Below are 21,430 nucleotides of genomic sequence, written 5' to 3' on the forward strand. Positions count from 1 at the left end.
TTTGGGGAGAGTTGTGAGGTTTTTTTTATTGGGCACAAGGGGAGGGTAGCGTGTGTTTTTTTATTGGGCACAAGGGAGGGTAGAGTGTTTTTTTATTGGGCACAGGGGAGGGTAGAGTGTTTTTTTATTGGGCACAGGGGAGGGTAGCGTGTGTTTTTTTATTGGGCACAGGGGAGGGTAGCGTGTGTTTTTTTATTGGGCACAAGGGAGGGTAGAGTTTTTTTATTGGGCACAGGGGAGGGTAGCATGTGTTTTTTTATTGGGCACAAGGGAGGGTAGCATGTTTTTTGTTATTGGGCACAGGGGAGGGTAGCGTGTTTTTTGTTATTGGGCACAGGGGAGGGTAGCGTGTTTTTTGTTATTGGGCACAGGGGAGGGTAGCGTGTTTTTTGTTATTGGGCACAGGGGAGGGTAGCGTGTCTTTTGTTATTGGGCACAGGGGAGGGTAGCGTGTTTTTTGTTATTGGGCACAGGGGAGGGTAGTGTGTTTTTTGTTATTGGGCACAGGGGAGGGGAGCGTGTTTTTTGTTATTGGCACAAGGGAGGGTAGCGTGTTTTTTGTTATTGGGCACAGGGGAGGGTAGCGTGTTTTTTGTTATTGGGCACAGGGGAGAGTAGCGTGTTTTTTGTTATTGGGCACAGGGGAGGGTAGCGTGTTTTTTGTTATTGGGCACCGGGGAGGGTAGCGTGTTTTTTGTTATTGGGCACAGGGGAGGGTAGCGTGTTTTTTGTTATTGGGCACAGGGGAGGGTAGCGTGTTTTTTGTTATTGGGCACAGGGGAGGGTAGCGTGTTTTTTGTTATTGGGAACAGGGGAGGGTAGCGTGTTTTTTGTTATTGGGCACAGGGGAGGGTAGCGTGTTTTTTGTTATTGGGCACAGGGGAGGGTAGCGTGTTTTTTGTTATTGGGAACAGGGGAGGGTAGCGTGTTTTTTGTTATTGGGCACAGGGGAGGGTAGCGTGTTTTTTGTTATTGGGCACAAGGGAGGGTAGAGTGTTTTTTTATTGGGCACAGGGGAGGGTAGCGTGTTTTTTGTTATTGGGAACAGGGGAGGGTAGCGTGTTTTTTGTTATTGGGCACAAGGGAGGGTAGAGTGTTTTTTTATTGGGCACAGGGGAGGGTAGCGTGTTTTTTGTTATTGGGCACAGGGGAGGGTAGCGTGTTTTTTGTTATTGGGCACAGGGGAGGGTAGCGTGTTTTTTGTTATTGGGCACAGGGGAGGGTAGAGTTTTTTTTTATTGGGCACAGGGGAGGGTAGCGTGTTTTTTGTTATTGGGCACAGGGGAGGGTAGCGTGTTTTTTGTTATTGGGCACAGGGGAGGGTAGCGTGTTTTTTGTTATTGGGCACAGGGGAGGGTAGCGTGTCTTTTGTTATTGGGCACAGGGGAGGGTAGCGTGTTTTTTGTTATTGGGCACAGGGGAGGGTAGCGTGTTTTTTGTTATTGGGCACAGGGGAGGGTAGCGTGTTTTTTGTTATTGGGCACAGGGGAGGGTAGCGTGTTTTTTGTTATTGGGCACAAGGGGGGGTAGCGTGTGTTTTTTTATTGGGCACAGGGGAGGGTAGTGTGTTTTTTGTTATTGGGCACAGGGGAGGGTAGCGTGTTTTTTGTTATTGGGCACAGGGGAGGGTAGCGTGTTTTTTGTTATTGGGCACAGGGGAGGGTAGCGTGTTTTTTGTTATTGGGCACAGGGGAGGGTAGCGTGTTTTTTGTTATTGGGCACAGGGGAGGGTAGTGTGTGTTTTTTTTATTGGGCACAGGGGAGAGTAGCGTGTTTTTGTTATTGGGCACAAGGGAGGGTAGCGTGTTTTTTGTTATTGGGCACAGGGGAGGGTAGCGTGTTTTTTGTTATTGGGCACAGGGGAGGGTAGTGTGTTTTTTGTTATTGGGCACAGGGGAGAGTAGCGTGTTTTTTGTTATTGGGCACAAGGGAGGGTAGCGTGTTTTTTGTTATTGGGCACAGGGGAGAGTAGCGTGTTTTTTGTTATTGGGCACAAGGGAGGGTAGCGTGTTTTTTGTTATTGGGCACAAGGGAGGGTAGAGTGTTTTTTTATTGGGCACAGGGGAGGGTAGCGTGTTTTTTGTTATTGGGCACAGGGGAGGGTAGCGTGTTTTTTGTTATTGGGCACAGGGGAGGGTAGCGTGTTTTTTGTTATTGGGCATAGGGGAGGGTAGAGTTTTTTTTTATTGGGCACAGGGGAGGGTAGCGTGTTTTTTGTTATTGGGCACAGGGGAGGGTAGCGTGTTTTTTGTTATTGGGCACAGGGGAGGGTAGCGTGTTTTTTGTTATTGGGCACAGGGGAGGGTAGCGTGTCTTTTGTTATTGGGCACAGGGGAGGGTAGCGTGTTTTTTGTTATTGGGCACAGGGAAGGGTAGCGTGTTTTTTGTTATTGGGCACAGGGGAGGGTAGCGTGTTTTTTGTTATTGGGCACAGGGGAGGGTAGCGTGTTTTTTGTTATTGGGCACAAGGGAGGGTAGCGTGTGTTTTTTTTATTGGGCACAGGGGAGGGTAGTGTGTTTTTTGTTATTGGGCACAGGGGAGGGTAGCGTGTTTTTTGTTATTGGGCACAAGGGAGGGTAGCGTGTTTTTTGTTATTGGGCACAGGGGAGGGTAGCGTGTTTTTTGTTATTGGGCACAGGGGAGGGTAGCGTGTTTTTTGTTATTGGGCACAGGGGAGGGTAGTGTGTGTTTTTTTTATTGGGCACAGGGGAGGGTAGCGTGTTTTTGTTATTGGGCACAGGGGAGGGTAGTGTGTTTTTTGTTATTGGGCACAGGGGAGAGTAGCGTGTTTTTTGTTATTGGGCACAAGGGAGGGTAGCGTGTTTTTTGTTATTGGGCACAGGGGAGAGTAGCGTGTTTTTTTTTATTGGGCACAGGGGAGAGTAGCGTGTTTTTTGTTATTGGGCACAGGGGAGGGTAGCGTGTTTTTTGTTATTGGGCACAGGGGAGGGTAGCGTGTTTTTTGTTATTGGGCACAGGGGAGGGTAGCGTGTTTTTTGTTATTGGGCACCGGGGAGGGTAGCGTGTTTTTTGTTATTGGGCACAGGGGAGGGTAGCGTGTTTTTTGTTATTGGGCACAGGGGAGGGTAGCGTGTTTTTTGTTATTGGGCACAAGGGAGGGTAGCGTGTTTTTTGTTATTGGGCACAGGGGAGGGTAGCGTGTTTTTTGTTATTGGGCACAGGGGAGGGTAGCGTGTTTTTTGTTATTGGGCACAGGGGAGGGTAGCGTGTTTTTTGTTATTGGGCACAGGGGAGGGTAGCGTGTTTTTTGTTATTGGGCACAGGGGAGGGTAGCGTGTTTTTTGTTATTGGGCACAGGGGAGGGTAGCGTGTTTTTTGTTATTGGGCACAGGGGAGGGTAGCGTGTGTTTTTTTTATTGGGCACAGGGGAGGGTAGTGTGTTTTTTGTTATTGGGCACAGGGGAGGGTAGCGTGTTTTTTGTTATTGGGCACAGGGGAGGGTAGCGTGTTTTTTGTTATTGGGCACAGGGGAGGGTAGCGTGTTTTTTGTTATTGGGCACAGGGGAGGGTAGCGTGTTTTTTGTTATTGGGCACAGGGGAGGGTAGCGTGTTTTTTGTTATTGGGCACAGGGGAGGGTAGCGTGTTTTTTGTTATTGGGCACAGGGGAGGGTAGCGTGTTTTTTGTTATTGGGCACAAGGGAGGGTAGCGTGTTTTTTGTTATTGGGCACAGGGGAGGGTAGCGTGTTTTTTGTTATTGGGCACAGGGGAGGGTAGCGTGTTTTTTGTTATTGGGCACAGGGGAGGGTAGCGTGTTTTTTGTTATTGGGCACAGGGGAGGGTAGCGTGTTTTTTGTTATTGGGCACAGGGGAGGGTAGCGTGTTTTTTGTTATGGGGCACAGGGGAGGGTAGCGTGTTTTTTCCTGCTCATTTGCAGGTTTTACTATATAATTTCTTCCATCCTACTGTAGCCCTATTTCCTCATCTGCTTGCATGCTCCTCCCCTATTTCAAGGTGTTTTGGTACATCCCTTATGCACTACGTTGGCATGGCCAAATGCAGGCTACTGTGCAACTCCCTATTCAGGTAGGATGCAATTTCTAACCTTAAATGCATTTATTTACATATTTAGAATAATTTGTTTATCATTATTGTATATCAATGCTGTTATTGTAAGCCTATTTATTAATTTAATAAGCAGAACCATGAGGTGGGACAATTATTGTTTTAGGAAAGAAGTTTAAAAAACAATTTTAAAAAATGGCTATAAAGTTTTGTATATGCTACACACCCAAACACAAGGAATAATGTTTTTGTAATTTGTTATAGGCTGTTAAGGACATGTAAATGTGGCTCATTTGGCCAATATCCCTCATTTATTGATGGCGCTGGCTGCAGCAAATTTCTCAAATGTCTGGTAAAGGAAACCCTGAAATGTTAATATTGTTTGTATGCAGATTTTAGAATATTTGCATGAAAATCTGTCGCCAATTGGATGAAAACCTAGCTACAGACACCCTAAAGACTGGCAAGTGCACTAGTAGAGTGTCACTTTGATTTTGCCTGCATATCATGGTTCATCAGCAGCCACAAACATTTGAAGACTAAACTACAGATTAGGATTGACTATTTTCCCTGGATTTTACAAAAGTTCCATCCCAAGAATAATCACTTTTCTCCCTGTTAAGTATTTCCCACCTAAAGATATTTTATGAGCCGAATTCCAAAAAAGCCCAAATGATTGTGCCATTATCCAATACATAGCCTAACGCATATTATGTACTACAGAAAAACATAAAAGCCCATAGATGTAGCTATGATCTCTTGGATAAATCAATGAAACAAGCGCCAGTAAGCTAATTTTTTTGAGTGTGGACTGTAATATTGTATTGTATTATACGGACTGGAATTACGCACCTTTTTCAAACCATGAACCTGGGAGAGAACATGTGATGCTGGTGCGGAACATGCAGCCTACAATTATAAGCTATTGTAACGATGTACGCAAAGAGTCAGGAAGCAAGTTCAGGGAGTGAATGCATTTAATTTATAAATGAACAAAACAAGTAACACAAAAAGCTCACCGACATGAAACAGGAACAATGACGACTGGGGAAGAAACCAAAGGGAGTGACAGATAAAGGGCAGGTCATCAAGGAGATGATGGAGTCCAGGTGAGTGTCATTATGCGTGTACGCTGGTGACAGGTGTGTACCCTAACGAGCAGCCTGGTGACCTAGAGGCCGGAGAGGGAGCACACGTGACAGCTATACATTTGATTTTAATGTTGAAATATACAGTGCATTCAGGAAAGTATTCAGACCCCATTAATTTTTCCACATTTTGTTATGTTACAGCCTTATTCAAAAATTTATTAAATCAAAAATGTTCCTAATCAATCTCCACACAATACCACATAATAACAAGCGAAAATTGATTTTTATAAGTGTTGCAAATGTATTAAAAATAAAACTGAAATAAAACTTTACAAAAACAACAAAACGAACGTGACCCTATATAGAAAATAGTGCTGGACACAAAACACTACACATAGACAATAACCCACGAAATACCCAAGGAATATGGCTGCCTAAATATGGTTCCCAATCAGAGACAGCTGTTGATCGTTGTCTCTGATTGGGAACCATATTTAGGCAGCCATATTCCTTGGGTATTTCGTGGGTTATTGTCTATGTATTTGTTGCTTGTGTCTGCACTTTATATACTGTATATAGCTTCACGTTCGTTTTGTTGTTTTGATTAGTTTGTTTAAGTATTCTTCGTTTTGTTATTAATAAATAGAAGAATGTATTCGTATCACGCTGCGCCTTGGTCCTCCTCTCTTCCACATTACGACGAACGTGACAAGATGTTTCTACAACTTGATTGGAGTCCACCTGTGGTAAATTCAATTGATTGGACATGATTTGGAAGGGCACGCACCTGTCTATATAAGGTCCCACAGTTGACAGTCCCTGTCAGAGAAAAAACCAAGCCATGAGGTCGAAGGAATTGTATGTAGAGCTCCGAGACAGGATTGTGTCAAGGTCCTCAAGAACACAGTGGCCTCCATCATTCTTAAATGGAAGAAGTTTGTAACCACCAAGACTCTTCCTCGAGCTGGCCGCCTGGCCAAACTGAATCGGGGGAGAAGGGCCTTGGTCAGGGAGGTAACCAAGAACCCGATGGTCACTCTGACAGCGCTCCAGAGTTACTCTGGAGATGGGAGAACCTTCCAGAAGGACAACCATCTCTGCAGCACTCCATCAATTAGGCCTTTTAAGTCACTCCTCAGTAAAAGACACATGACAGCCCACTTTGAGTTTGCCAAAAGGCACCTAAAGGACTCTCAGACCATGATGAAACCAAGATTGAACTCTTTAGCCTGAATGCCAAGCGTAACGTCTGGAGGAAACCTGGCACCATCTCTATGGTGAAACCGGTGGTGGCAGCATCATGCTGTGGGGATGTTTTTCAGCAGCAGGGACTGGGAGACTAGTCAGGATTGAGGGAAAGATGAACGTAGCAAAGAACAGAGAGATCTTTTATGAAAACCTGTTCCAGAGGGCTCAGGACCTCAGAATGGGGTGAAGGTTCACCTTCCAACAGGACAACGACCCCAAGCACACAGCCAAGACAATGCAGAAGTGGCTTCGGGACAATGTCCTTGAATGGCCCAGACAGAGCCCGGACTTGAACCCGATCGAACATCTCTGGAGAGACCTGAAAATAGCTGTGCAGCAACGCTGTCCAGCGACGCTCCCCATCCAACCTGTTTGAGAGGATCTGCGGAGAAGAATGGGATAAACTCCCCAAATACAGGTGTGCCGAGCTTGTAGTGTCATACCCAAGAAGACTCAAGGCTGTAATCGCTGCCAAAGGTGCTTCAACAAAGTGCTTAGTAAAGGGTCTAAATACTTATGTAAATGTGATATTTCTGTTTAGTTTTTTTAATTAGTTTGCAAACATTTCTACAAACCTGTTTTTGCTTTTTCATTATGGGGTATTGTGTGTAGATTGATGAGAAAAATCAGCAATCTGTAATTTAAAAAAAATGTGGAAAAGGGAAAGGGGTCTGAATAGTTTCTGAATGTACTATATATACACAAAAGTATGTGGACACCCCTTCAAATGAGTCATTTCGGCAATAAAATCGAGCACACAGCCATGCAATCTCCATAGACAAACATTGGAAATAGAATGGCCTTACTGAAGAGCTCAGTGACTTTCAATGTGACACCATCATAGGTTGCCACCTTTCCAACAAGTCAGTTTGTCAAATTTCTGCTCTGCTAAAGCCGCCCTGGTCAACTGTAAGTGCTGTTTTTGAGAAGTGGAAATGTTTAGGAGCAACAACGGCTCAGCCGTGGAGTGGTAGGCCACACGAGCTCACAGAACGGGTCCGCTGAAGTGCATAAAAATTGTAGGTCCTCAGTTGCAACAATAACTACCGAGTTCCAAACTGCCTCTGGAAGTAACGTCAGCACAATAACTGTTTGTCGGGAGCTTGGAGAACGCTACCTGCCCCAGTGCATAGTGCCAAATGTAAAGTTTAGTGGAGGAGGAATTAAGGTCTGGGGCTGTTTTTCATGGTTCGGGCTAGGCCCTTTAGTTCCAGTGAAGGGAAATCTTAATGCTACAGCATACAATGACGTTCTAGCCGATTCTGTGCTTCCAACTTTGTGGCAACAGTTTGGAGAAGGCCAATTCCTGTATCAGCATGACAATGCCCCATGCACAAAACAAGGTCCATACAGAAATGGTTAGTCGAGATCGGTGTGGAAGAACTTGACTGGCCTGCACAGAGCCCTGACTTCAACCCCATTGAACACCTTTGGGATGAATTGGAATGCCGACTGCAAGCCAGGCCTAATTGGCCAACATCAGTGCCCGACCTCACTAATGCTCCTGTGACTGGAAACAAGTCCTGCAGCAATGTTCCAACATCTAGTGGAAAGCTTTCCCAGAAGTGTGAAGGATGTAATAGCAGCAAAAGGGGTGCGGGGGGACATACTTCATATTAATGCCCATGATTTTGGAATGAGATGTTCTACAAGCAAGTGTCCACAAACTTTTGGTCATGTAGTGTACATGCAAAAATGTTCTGTATTAGCTGATATTCAGTATCCTAATCTGAAGGAGAATCTGTGATCATGAGGTCTGTTTATTATTGTAATGGCTTTACAGTGTCTCTGTTTTGTATTGTATGTAGTGTATGTTCATCATTACTGCACAATAATACATTTATACGAGACAATAAAATGTAGCCTAATTGATTAATGTATTGATTCATGTTAACGTCAACATTAATTAAAGCAATGTCAAGTATACTGTAACTTCTCTCGGGAACTTGTTTATCACTGTGGAAGGGAGAGAAGTCTGACTCTATTTCACTCCAGTTTAAGACTGGCATGAGTATTAAACTAAGGTGAATGTTGTATGCATCATAAACAATTAAACAATTTAATGACAGGAAGCCTTTCGTGGGGAATGAATCTGTTGGATTGTAGTCAGTGCCATGAAAGTCCTTTTCTGTTTAATGTACACGGCTTGTTTTAAACAATTTATTTGTGTCACCTTTCCCCAGTCAAATATTCAGGGAAAGATTTCCACTTCAAGGCTGGACCACAACATATGTTTTTTGGTAGCTTGCGTTCCAAATTGCACCCTATTCCCTACGTAGTGCACTATGAGCCCTGGTTAAAAGCAGTGCATTATGTAGGGAATAGGGTGCCATTTGGGATGCAGTTATAATCACTGGCTTTAGTCAATTAAGTCCCCCAGTTCTGCACACTCCAGTGTTTTACCATTAAAAACCCTAAAGGAAGAAAAAAGGCAGAATTTTATTTGTCATGGAGACTGATGCCTCATAAAGAGTAAATGTCATTTGTCAATCTGAAATGAATTAGTGCTGCTTGATAACAGATATTAATAAAGCACAACTATTTGCTTTTGGAACGCACGCACGCACGCACGCACGCACGCACGCACGCACGCACGCACGCACGCACGCACGCACGCACGCACGCACGCACACACACACACACACACACACACACACACACACACACACACACACACACACACACAGGGCTGCTCTGTCATTGTATATGCTATATTATATTAATGAATCAAGTCAAATTATATTCCTATTAATAAGGATCGGACCCTTTTTGTCAATTTTCGCCTAAAATAACATACCCAATTCTAACTGCCTGTAGCTCAGGACCTGAAGCAAGGATATGCATATTCTTGATACCATTTGAAAGGAAACACGTTGAAGTTTGTGGAAATGTGAAATGAATGTAGGAGAATATAACACATTAGATCTGGTAAAAGATCATATAAACAAAAAAACAGACATTTCTATTTTTTTGGTGGGTTCCATCATCTTTGAAATGCAGGAGAAAGGCCATAATGTAATATAGGAATCTAGGCACAATTTAGATTTGGGCCACTAGATGGTAGCAGTGTGTATGCAAAGTTTCAGATTGATCCAGTGAAGCATTGCAATACTGCACAATATTTATTATCAAGTCTGCCCAAATGTGCCGAATTGGTCAATTGAAACATTTTCAAGTACATAACTATAGAGAACATACAAAAATGATATGGTAATACAACATTTAAGTTTACACACTCACAGGAATGTCATACATGATGGATCATTAGCTTATACACTAACTTTCACACATCTAGATGGCCGGGCTGGGTGGGTGTGGAGCCAGACACAGCAGGAATTTAAACTGTATAACCCAGTTCCTACATTTGAATACAAACATTTATTTGATCAAATAATACTATGATGTGATGATAATCTTTCTCTTGTTTGTCAGTTGTCATGTTTAACTACCTAGCTACCAAAAAATAGCCACTGTGGTGCGAATGCTAATCAGATCCCATGTTAAGTGATATGGAGACATGCTAAATTGACTAGCTTTTTTTTATTTTTTTATTTCACCTTTATTTAACCAGGTAGGCCAGTTGAGAACAAGATCTATTTTACAACTGCGACCTGGCCAAGATAAAGCAAAGCAAAAACAACAACACAGTTAGACATAAACAAACGTACCGTCAATAACACAATAGAAAGATCTATGTACAGTGTGTGCAAATGTAAAAGAGTAGGGAGGTAGGCAATAAATAGGCCATGGAGGTGAAATAATTACAATTTAGCATTAACACTGGAGTGATAGATGTGTTGATGATGATGTGCAAGTAGAGATACTGGGGTGCTAAAGAGCAGGAGGATAAGTAACAATATGTGGATGAGGTAGTTGGGTGAGCTATTTACAGGTTGGCTGTGTACAGGTACAGCGATCGGTAAGCTGCTCTGACAGCTGATGCTTAAAGTTAGAGAGGGAGATATAAGACTCCAGCTTCAGCGATTTTTGCATTTCGTTCCAGTCATTGGCAGCAGAGAACTGGAAGGAAAGGCGGACAAAGGAAGTGTTGGCTTTGGGGATGACCAGTGAAATATACCTGCTGGAGTGCGTGCTACGGGTGGGTGTTGCTATGGTGACCAGTGAGCTGAGATAAGGCGGGGCTTTACCTAGCAAAGACTTATAGATGACCTGGAGCCAGTGGGTTTGGCGACGAATCTGTAGCGAGGGCCAGCCAATGAGAGAATACAGGTCGCAGTGGTGGGTAGTATATGGGGCTTTGGTGACAAAACGGATGGCACTGTGATAGACTACATCCAGTATGCTGAGTAGAGTGTTGGATGCTATTTTGTAAATGACATCGCCGAAGTCAAGGATCGGAAGGATAGTCAGTTTTACGAGGGTATGTTTGGCAGCATGAGTGAAGGAGGCTTTGTTTCGAAATAGGAAGTCGATTCTAGATTTAATTTTGGATTGGAGATGCTTAATGTGAGTCTGGAAGGAGAGTTTACAGTCTAACCAGACACCTAGGTATTTGAGGTTGTCCACATATTCAAGGCAGAACCGTCCAGAGCAGTGATGCTAGTCAGGCGGGCGGGTGCGGACAGCGATCGGTTGAAGAGCATGCACTTAGTTTTACTAGCATTTAAAAGCAGTTGGAGGCCACAGAAGGAGTGTTTTATGGCGTTGAAGCTCGTTTGGAGGTTTGTTAGCACAGTGTCCAAAGAAGGGCCAGATGTATATAGAATGGTGTCGTCTGTGTAGAGGTGGATCAGAGAATCACCAACAGCAAGAGCGACATCATTGATGTATACAGAGAAAAGAGTCAGCCCGAGAATTGAACCCTGTGGCACCCCCATAGAGACTGCCAGAGGTCTGGACAACAGGCCCTCCAATTTGACACACTGAACTCTATCTGAGAAGTAGTTGGTGATCCAGGCGAGGCATTCATTTGAGAAGCAAAGGCTATTGAGTCTGCCGATAAGAATGCGGTAATTGACAGAGTCGAAAGCCATGGCCAGGTCGATGAAAACGGCTGCACAGTACTGTCATTTATCGTAGGCACATTTTACATACAATAGACCGAGCAGCTAGAAAAGCATAAATACATTTTTTGTTTTGTTTATTAAGACACAAAGTGGCCTAATCAGGGATCAAAGTACAAAAGTTATTTTGAATACATAGGGCATAGTACTAGATTTACGTCTCCTTCTCAACCAAAAATCAACAAATGAAAGAATGGGACTAAATCAAAATAAACTCGACTTAAATTGCATTTAAAGTTTGATTTGATTTAGTCCTATTCTTTAACTTAAATGTTTGGTTCAGATGGGAATCCAGCATATCAATAATTAATTTGTCAGCCTGGGTACCAGTCTTTTTAGCTAACATTCCACTCCTTGCCACTCCTGACATTTGCCAACGAGACTGGCCTTTCTTCAATCTTCAAATATGAACATTAATGAGCTTGAGGAGAAGAGAGGATTTTATCCTGATTCGATAACCCTTATAGCTATCCTTCAATCACAAAGGTTATGCAAATATTGGAACTCTAATCACATTTTTTTTTCTCCACGGAGAGATGGGTTAGCTGACAACGCGCACGCTTCACTGGGGCAGAAGTCTGTGTGTTGTTGTGATTCTGGATGGTGTCACGGCCGTTTAAAGGAGTGGACCAAGGCGCAGCGTTTTGAGCGTACATACTTATTTACCGATGTCGCCAACAAAACAATAAATATCAAACCGACACGTGCCGCCAACGTAGTGCATCCAGGCAACTAACAAGGACAACTACCCACAAAACCAACTTGGAAAATGACAACCTAAATAGGCTCCCCAATCAGAGACAACGATAAACAGCTGTCTCTTATTGGGAACCCATTCAGGCCACCATAAACCTAATTACCCCTAGACAAACAAAATCCCCATAGATAACAAAAACCCTAGACAAGACAAAAACCCATAGACAATACAAAAACTAAACAAACCACCCTTGTCACACCCTGACCTACCCAAATAATAAAGAAACCAAATATATCTAAAGTCAGGGCATGACAGATGGCCAGTTAACTAGCAACAATGGCAAGAAGCTGCCATGTGGGGAATCCTAGGTAACTTGTTTCATCTTGTTCTTGATACAATGTCTTGGTGTGAGGTGTTTTGACTGATTTCATGTCAATACTAATATAACTAACCAACAACTGTAACAATGTATTTCAGAGACAGCAAGTGCTTGTTGTGCAAGTGTATTTATGCTTTCAATAAGTATTTGGAGACTAAATATAGTTTACATCCTTTGGCGTTGTCAGTTGTTTTGCCCCAAAGTTGCACACGCATCCGTTTTGTTGCTAAACCACCCATCTATAAGGAATAGGGTGTAATTTGAGGTGGCTCTGGTTAAAATGTAATACACCATACAAGGAATAGGGCATCATTTCAGATGGTCCTGGTCAAAAGTATTTCATTTTTACATTGTCATACAGCAGACACTCTTATCCAAACATCATGGCTTGGTTTTTGCTCTGACATGCACTGTCAACTGTGGGACCTTATATAGACAGGTGTGTGCCTTTCCAAATCATGTCCAATCAATTTAATTTACCACAGGTGGACTCCAATCAAGTTGTAGAAACATCTCAAGGATGATCAGTGGAAACAGGATGCACCTGAGCTCAATTTCAAGTCTCATAGCAAAGGGTCTGAATACTTATGTAAATAAGGTATTTCTGTTTTTTATTTTGTATAACTTTGCAAAAAATTCTAAAAACCTGTTTTCGCTTTCTCATTATGCGGTATTGTGTGAAGATTGTTGAGGGGAAAAAATGTGTTTTATCCATTTTAGAATAAGGCTGTAAAGTCAAGGGGTCTGAGTACTTTCTGAATGCACTGTATGTATTTTTTTGACTGACAAATAAAATCAAACTGTACAGCGGCAATTTGATGAATGGAACGAGACATCTGTTACAAAACACCAAAAAGTTTAATGACATTTGGAGATTGCCAAACCTTTGATACTGGCTAAGCCTACAATGTACGGAAGGATGTGTTTTCTGTTTGTTGAGATTGGCATAGTATATTTATTATGGTGTTGAAAACGCAAACCATGATATTGAAGTGCCCGAAGTCGGTATCTTTTGTTTATTGGTTGTGTGGAGCATTGGCACTGAAACCTTGTTGGCGGATTTTTTTTGTTGCCTATATTTTATATAATTACTAATATGGCATCGATATATTGAAAATCTGATTTCCCCTGTCTAATCATTGTCTGCAACCGGCTGTCATGGTGGAGTAATGAAACAGGCAGGGTGAGCTTGTCTGTGGAGGTCGGCGAACCTTCTGGCCCGTAGCTCAGCGTGGCATCTACTGTGCCACAAAAGCATACTGAAGTGGCAAAGTCAATATCCACGTTTATAAACACAGGGTCGCTAAAGTTAGTTATTTGTGGGTGTAAACATTCTTTTGAGTGAATTATATGAGGGGGGAGGTTGTTACATTTATTTTACAGAACAAGGGGAGGGTCATGAGTTGGACCACCCTGAGTTGGACCAGCCCCTCCCTCCAGTAAATTTCAATCTGTCTCTAATATACACAATGAAAAGATGACTGCTGGAGCACCTACAGTATGAGGGCAGACACAACATGTGTCAGTAATTCAGTTACCCAGCTAGCACATAATGTTCTGAGAACCATATGTTTCTTCTGGGGGAATTTCAGTACTTCAGCATAACGTTTTCTAATGGTTTCCTCGTGGTTCTATTTGAAGTCATGATGTTCAAAAATGTTCTAATAATGTTATTTAAAAACAAATTCTGTTCTCAGCCTCAACAAAACTCTCTTTATCCTCTCTTGTTAAGTGTGTTCATGTATCTGAGCATTAGGCATTAGGCATTGGTCCAGATTTGCATTTATATACAGTATGTGCTACAAATTTGCATGTACCAGTGAGTGAAGTGGGTGAGAAAAGAAAGGTGGTTCCTTGGTGGACTGAAGATTGTACTGCGGCTATTCAAGAAAGAAGTAGGGCCTAGTATAGAGTATGATGTAGGACTTTGATTCCTGAAAATCGAGTTGATTTCCAATGAAAGAGAGCTCTGGTGTGTAGGGTCGTTTAAGTTTTGGTTGATGGTGATAATCTGTCTGTATCAGATAATGAAAGAGCTGACCTGTTAGAAGACATTTGCTAATGTACATAGAGGGGTTATTTTGAACAAAGTGTACAAGCAACGGGGGCTTGAGATTTGAAATGCTCATACTAATGTGTATAAGACGAGGGATATTGTTGACTCTTCTTTGGATGCTGATTTTACATTGCATGAGATGTGATTATCCCTAATAAATAGACTGTGGATGTATAGCACCAAGTTATGATAAATTGTGTTATGCAATGTTTAAATCCTAAATGTTCTACTGGGATTATTTAATAACATCTGGAGTGAAGGGGTTATAGCTTTTGGATGGGAACATGCAATTATGTTACCTTTTCTAAAGCCTTGGATCCTGTTGAACTGTTGGCGATAGTAGCTACCCTCCAGTGTCTGGAGGAAATTCAACCAGTCAGAATTGTTGTATGCTCAGATTCCCTGTCTGTATTGAATAGTTTATCATCTGGCAAATCTAATAGGAGTGACCTAGTGTTGGAGGCATTAATGTTGTTATGGAGAATCGAGAGACAATTCTGGGCAATTCTGCTGTGTCCCAGCCCCTCGGGAGTGGGCAGGAATGAAATAGTAGATCAGGTAGCCAAAAGGGCTTGAAAACAAGATATTGATATTCATGTGCCACTGGGTAGAGGTGAGGCCAAATGTAAGATTAGGGACATTATGATAGATGTGTGGAAGAAGAGGTGGGACTCATTTATATGCCTTACAAAGAAAGCTTGGTGGTCCAAGATTCAAGGGTCAGATTAGGAAGGAACAGGTGTTTTTTGCTCGGTTGCGTCTTGGACATTGTACATTGAACTCATCATTATATCTGGTTGGCAAGCATACAAATGGATAGTGAACGGAGTGTATGGTTGATGAAACAGTGAAGCATCTGTTGATGTATTGTTGTAAGTACTGGTATGTGGAAGAAAGGGAAAGATTGATGTGTAGGGTTATTGAGGTAGGATAGGGATGGGGGGTGGGGATGTGAAAGGGATTTGGGGAATGGGGGAGGGTTTATAATAGTTAGTAGGGCTCTAGTACAGGATTAGATAGGAGGGTTAAATTTCACTTAATGTTTGTTTCTTTATTCATTTAGTCTGTAAACTGGTATTGACTACACACTCCAGTACAGTACATGGCGGCATGCACCTCTAACGTTTGTTTGCAGACCGCCATAATATTACAGAAGAAGAAGGTAAGCGAAAGGAAAAGTGTCAGACTCACTTGAGAGTTAGAAACTGCTACACGAGGCTACTGCAAAAGTAGAGAACATTTCTAAATCATGGACAAACTGTCTGTCTTTTTGTTTGTTCTTTCCTTTAACACCATTGTCAACGCAGGTAAGATGTACTATCCACTTTCTCTCATTGAAGATAAATTATGTTATAAAATGTTAAATCTAGAGTTTGGGACTATAAGGTTCTTTCTGCATTTTTGTCTAAATGTAGTTATTGACATAGACTTGTTACGTTCAATGTTCTCTACTTAGATAGTACTCTAAATATCCCAATTCATGTTGTTGAGTTCAAAAGAATACAAGATCAATTTGCTGACACCAGGCAGCTGCACAGATAGGGCTCTACCTGTGCAGAGCACATGCCCCTTTGCCCTTTTGGGTGGTGGTATAATTTCCCCCAAAATGTTTATTTTTTATTTTTTGTCATTGTTTTTCGGCCCCACTGCCCGCAAGTGGTCTGTTGGTTGTGCCTGTTGATCTGCCCTGTACAGAGCTCAGCTCGCATGCGTGACCGGTTGAACCTTTTCTCAAGTCTGCCCTGTACAGATATTGCCACGTCCGGTATCCAGACATGCATGGCTTGAGAAATACGGTCACCGGTCGATTTCAGCAGTACTGCCATATCAGCATAACATTTCATTATCACTTGATAAAATGTTTTATGTTTTATTTCTTTAACCTTTCTTTAACCTTTATTTAACTAGGCAAGTCAGTTAAGAAAATATTCTTATTTACAATGACGGCCTACACTCTGGGCCAATTGTGTGCCGCCCTATGGAACTCCCAATCATGGCTGGTTGGGATACAGTCTGGATTCGAACCAGGTTGTCTGTAGTGACGCCTCTAGCACTGAGATGCAGTGTCTTAGATCAAATCAAAGTTTATTTGTCACGTGCGCCGAATACAACAGGTGTAGACCTTACAGTGAAATGATTACTTACAGGCTCTAACCAACAGTGCAAAAAAAGGTATTAGCTGCGCCACTTGGGAGCCCATATTTGATTTAGCCTACATCAATATTCAGTCTGGTTGGCTGATACTCACAGCAGAGAGAGGCAGAAAGAAAGACTTCAATCACAGTCAGAGTAAAATAAATGGAGCTAGCTAGCTCCATCTAGCCCACCCTCTTTCCCCATGTCAATCATGTCTATAGGAGGCACTAACTAGCTTAAAAACCTCTACCGGATCCGAGATCCTCCTCATCAAAAAAGCTGACTAGCATAGCCTAGCCTAACGGGACAGGGATATCATATAATATAATTTTCATGAAATCACAAGTCCAATACAGCAAATGAAAGATAAACATCTTGTGAATCCAGCCATCATTTCCGATTTTTAAAATGTTTTACAGCGAAAACACAATATGTATTTCTATTAGCTAACCACAATAGTCAAACACACAACTGCATATTTTCACCATGTTTCCACCGCATAGGTAGCTTTCACAAAACCGACAAAATAGAGATAACATTTTAGTCACTAACCAAGAAACAACTTCATCAGATGACAGTCTTATAACATGTTATACAATACATTTATGTTTTGTTCGAAAATGTGCATATTTGAGGTATAAATCATAGTTTTACATTGCAGCTACCATCAAAAATAGCACCAAAGCAGCCAAAATAATTACAGAGAGCAACGTGAAATACATAAATACTCATCATAAATCATTTGCATGCTTTTTTAAACCAAATGCATGCTTTTCAACCGTTCGCTGCCTGCACCCGCACGCCCGACTAGCATCACCACCCTGGACGGTTCCGACCTAGAATATGTGGACATCTATAAGTACCTAGGTGTCTGGCTAGACTGCAAACTCTCCTTCCAGACTCATATCAAACATCTCCAATCCAAAATCAAATCTAGAGTCGGCTTTCTATTTCGCAACAAAGCCTCCTTCACTCACGCCGCCAAACTTACCCTAGTAAAACTGACTATCCTACCGATCCTCGACTTCGGCGATGTCATCTACAAAATAGCTTCCAATACTCTACTCAGCAAACTGGATGCAGTTTATCACAGTGCCATCCGTTTTGTTACTAAAGCACCTTATACCACCCACCACTGCGACCTGTATGCTCTAGCCGGCTGGCCCTCGCTACATGTTCGTCGTCAGACCCACTGGCTCCAGGTCATCTACAAGGCTATGCAAGGTAAAGTGCCGCCTTATCTCAGTTCACTGATCACGATGGCAACACCCACCCGTAGCACGCGCTCCAGCAGGTGTATCTCACTGATCATCCCTAAAGCCAAAACCTCATTTGGCCGCCTTTTCTTCCAGTTCTCTGCTGCCTGCGACTGGAACGAATTGCAAAAATCTCTGAAGTTGGAGACTTTTATCTCCCTCAACAACTTTAAACATCTGCTATCTGAGCAGCTAACCGATCGCTGCAGCTGTACATAGTCCATCGGTATATAGCCCACCCAATTTACCTACCTCACCCCCATACTGTTTTTATTTATTTACGTTTCTGCTCTTTTGCACACCAGTATCTCTACTTGCACATGATCATCTGATGATTTATCACTCCAGTGTTAATCTGCTAAATTGTAATTATTCGCTCCTATGGCCTATTTATTGCCTACCTCCTCATGCCTTTTGCACACATTGTATATAGATTCTCTTTTTTTTTCTTTTTTTTTTTCTACTATGTTATTGACTTGTTTATTGTTTACTCCATGTGTAACTCTGTGTTGTTGTCTGTTCACACTGCTATGCTTTATCTTGGCCAGGTCGCAGTTTCAAATGAGAACTTGTTCTCAACTAGCCTACCTGGTTTTATGAAAAATACATGGTGTACAGCAAATGAAAGATAAACATCTTGTGAATCCAGCCAATATTTCCGATTTTTTAAGTGTTTTACAGCGAAAACACAATATAGAATTATATTAGCTTACCACAATAGCCAAACACACAAACGCATTTATTCACCGCAAAGGTAGCTTTCACAAAAACCAGCAAAAGATATAAAATTAATCACTAACCTTGAACAAATTCATCAGATGACAGTCTTATAACATCATGTTAAACAATACAATTATGTTTTGTTCAAAAATGTGCATATTTAGAGCTACAAATCCTGATTATACATTGTGAATACGTAGCATCGATTCACCAGAATCTCCGGAGATATTTTGGACACTCACCTAATCTGACCAAAGAACTCATCATAAACTTTACATAAAAATACTTGTTGTATGGCAAATGAAAGATACACTGGTTCTTAATGCAACCGCTGTGTTAGATTTTTAAAAATAACTTTACCAAAACATACAGCTTGCGTTATTGCGAGACAGCGCTCACCAAAACGGCGGAGAATAGGACTCAACATTTTACACAGAAATACGAAATAACATCATAAATGTTTCTTACTTTTGCTGAGCTTCCATCAGAATGTTGTACAAGGAGTCCTTGGTCCAGAATAAATCGTTGTTTGGTTTTAGAATGTCCATTTCTTCTATTGAATTCGCGCCACAATGCTAGCCAAGGTTGCTAACATTCCCATCCTCTCTTGACGCAAAGAACGGAAAACTCCAAAAGTCCCAATAAACGTTGAATAAACTGATAAAACTTGGTTGAAAAAACCTACTTTATGATGTTATTATCATATGTATCAAATAAAATCAGAGCCGGAGATATTCGCCGTGTAAACCGAACGCTTTTCAGAAGCCAATGTCGAGCTCCGCGGCGCGCCTTGGAAGACAAAGAAAATTCTTGACCTGCCACTCCAAAAGCTCTTGTTCGGCCTCAGATCAAGGTAGACACCCCATTCCACCTTCCACTGCCTGTTGACATCTAGTGGAAGGCGTATGAAGTGCATGCATATTGATAAATAAAAGCCAGTTGAATAGGCAGGCCCTGAGAAGGAGCCTCGTTTTCAGATTTTTCACTTCCTGCATGGAAGTTTGCTGCAAAATGAGTTCTGTTTTATTCACAGATATAATTCAAACAGTTTTAGAAACTTGAGAGTGTTTTCTATCCAATAGTAATAATAATATGCATATTGTATGATCTAGAAAAGAGTACGAGGCCGTTTCATTTGGGCACGATTTTTTCCAAAGTGAAAACAGTGTCCCCGTATTGACAAGAAGTTTTAATTAATTACATTTTGTGATGATGAGTGAGTGTGCTTTTTTAATTTGGAGCATGTGCCCCCTGAAAAGTCTGCTTGGCCCTCGCTGACACCATTCAAACCAATGAGGGTTTGGAGCTTTAAAGACAATTATCTCATAATCATCTTTTTGCAGATAGAACCTTATAGTCCCAAGAGCTCAATGTCCATAACTGTTCATAATATCACTCCTCTCTCAGGTCCAGGATCACATTCTCTGTGGGCACTTGCAACATACATCATCGGAGAGACGCCTTTCCCTGAGTTTACCAGTGTAGGGCTGTTAGATGATGTTCAAGTGGGTTACTATGACTCCAAAGATAAACGGTCTGTCTACAGGGGACTTAACCCAACAGACAAAATATATGATGACCTAGCTCAGGAAGGAGATTATGTATTTGAAACTATGTACCAAGATATGAAAGACAGAGCCTTTCAGCTAAAACACCACTTTAATCTCACAGGAGGTGTTCAAGTCCAGCAAAGAATGGCTGGCTGTGAGATGTTAGACAATGGTGAACCATCCATGATCATGTATAAGGAAACTTTCAATGCCATTTATACAGATCAAACAGTAATTTCCAACACAACACATTTTACATATGATGCTGGGAAACTACTACTAGGATGGGATGGGATGAGGCAAGATTTCAAAAGAACACTTTATATTAATGTTCACCTTCCCAGGTGCATCAAAACACTGAAAACATTCCTGAAGATAGAGAAGAACGTTGTGATGCGTAAAGTTCCTCCCAGACTCAGGTTGATAAAGAAAGAGGTTTCTGGAGGGTTTCAGGTGAGCTGCCTGGCGTTTGGTTTCTACCCCCGCCACATCAACCTGACCCTGCTGAGAGACGGCCAGCCAGTGACAGAACAGGAGCTGACGGGGGGGAGGTGCTGCCTAGTGGAGATGGGAACTACCAGCTGAGGAAGAGTCTGGCGGTCAGTACTGAGGAGCTAAAGAAGAGACACGACTACACCTGTACTGCCTCTCACCTCAGTCTGGACAACAAGCTGGATGTCAGTTGGGAGTCTGGGGCAGAGAGAGTTCACCTGTCCACCCTCTCAGTTCTACTGGTGATGCTGCTGATTGTTATTCTATTCAGCATTTTCATTTGTGTCAAAAGGAGGAGACGCACCGCATCACAGGCATTGTCACAACTTGCAAAAGTGGCGGAGGAAATTAACCTTTCTTCAGATTCTGCAACATAAAGGGACATATCATAATTTACTGGGTGGAGGGAGCGGGTCCAAAAGGGAGGGTTGTCAAACTTCTTATTTTTTGCTTTGGGGAGTTTTTTTTATTGGGCACAGGGGAGGATATGCTCTATTGGGTAAGTAAATGAAACAAGCTCCAGTAAACTAATATTGTATGGACTGCGCACTGTATTACTGTATTGTATTGTATGGACTGGAATTTCGCACCTTTTTCAAACCATGAACCTAGGAGAGAACATGCATTGCCGGTGCAGGACATGTGGCCTACAAAGTTATAATTATAGGCTCTCAATTTGATTTTAATGTTGAATTATAATAGGGCCTGTTTTACATTTTATAATTAGTAGGCTGATGCATGCATACCTTTCATA

General features: G+C 42.1%; 1 pseudogene; it reads left to right on the forward strand.

Moving 5' to 3' along the window:
- Positions 1 to 20,544: 20,544 nt before the first annotated feature.
- LOC120024928 lies at positions 20,545 to 21,053 on the forward strand (annotated as a pseudogene).
- The last annotated feature ends 377 nt before the right edge of the window (positions 21,054 to 21,430 follow it).

The sequence above is a fragment of the Salvelinus namaycush genome, chromosome 30 (genome assembly GCF_016432855.1).
Source record: "Salvelinus namaycush isolate Seneca chromosome 30, SaNama_1.0, whole genome shotgun sequence".
In the NCBI taxonomy this organism is placed as follows: domain Eukaryota; kingdom Metazoa; phylum Chordata; class Actinopteri; order Salmoniformes; family Salmonidae; genus Salvelinus; species Salvelinus namaycush.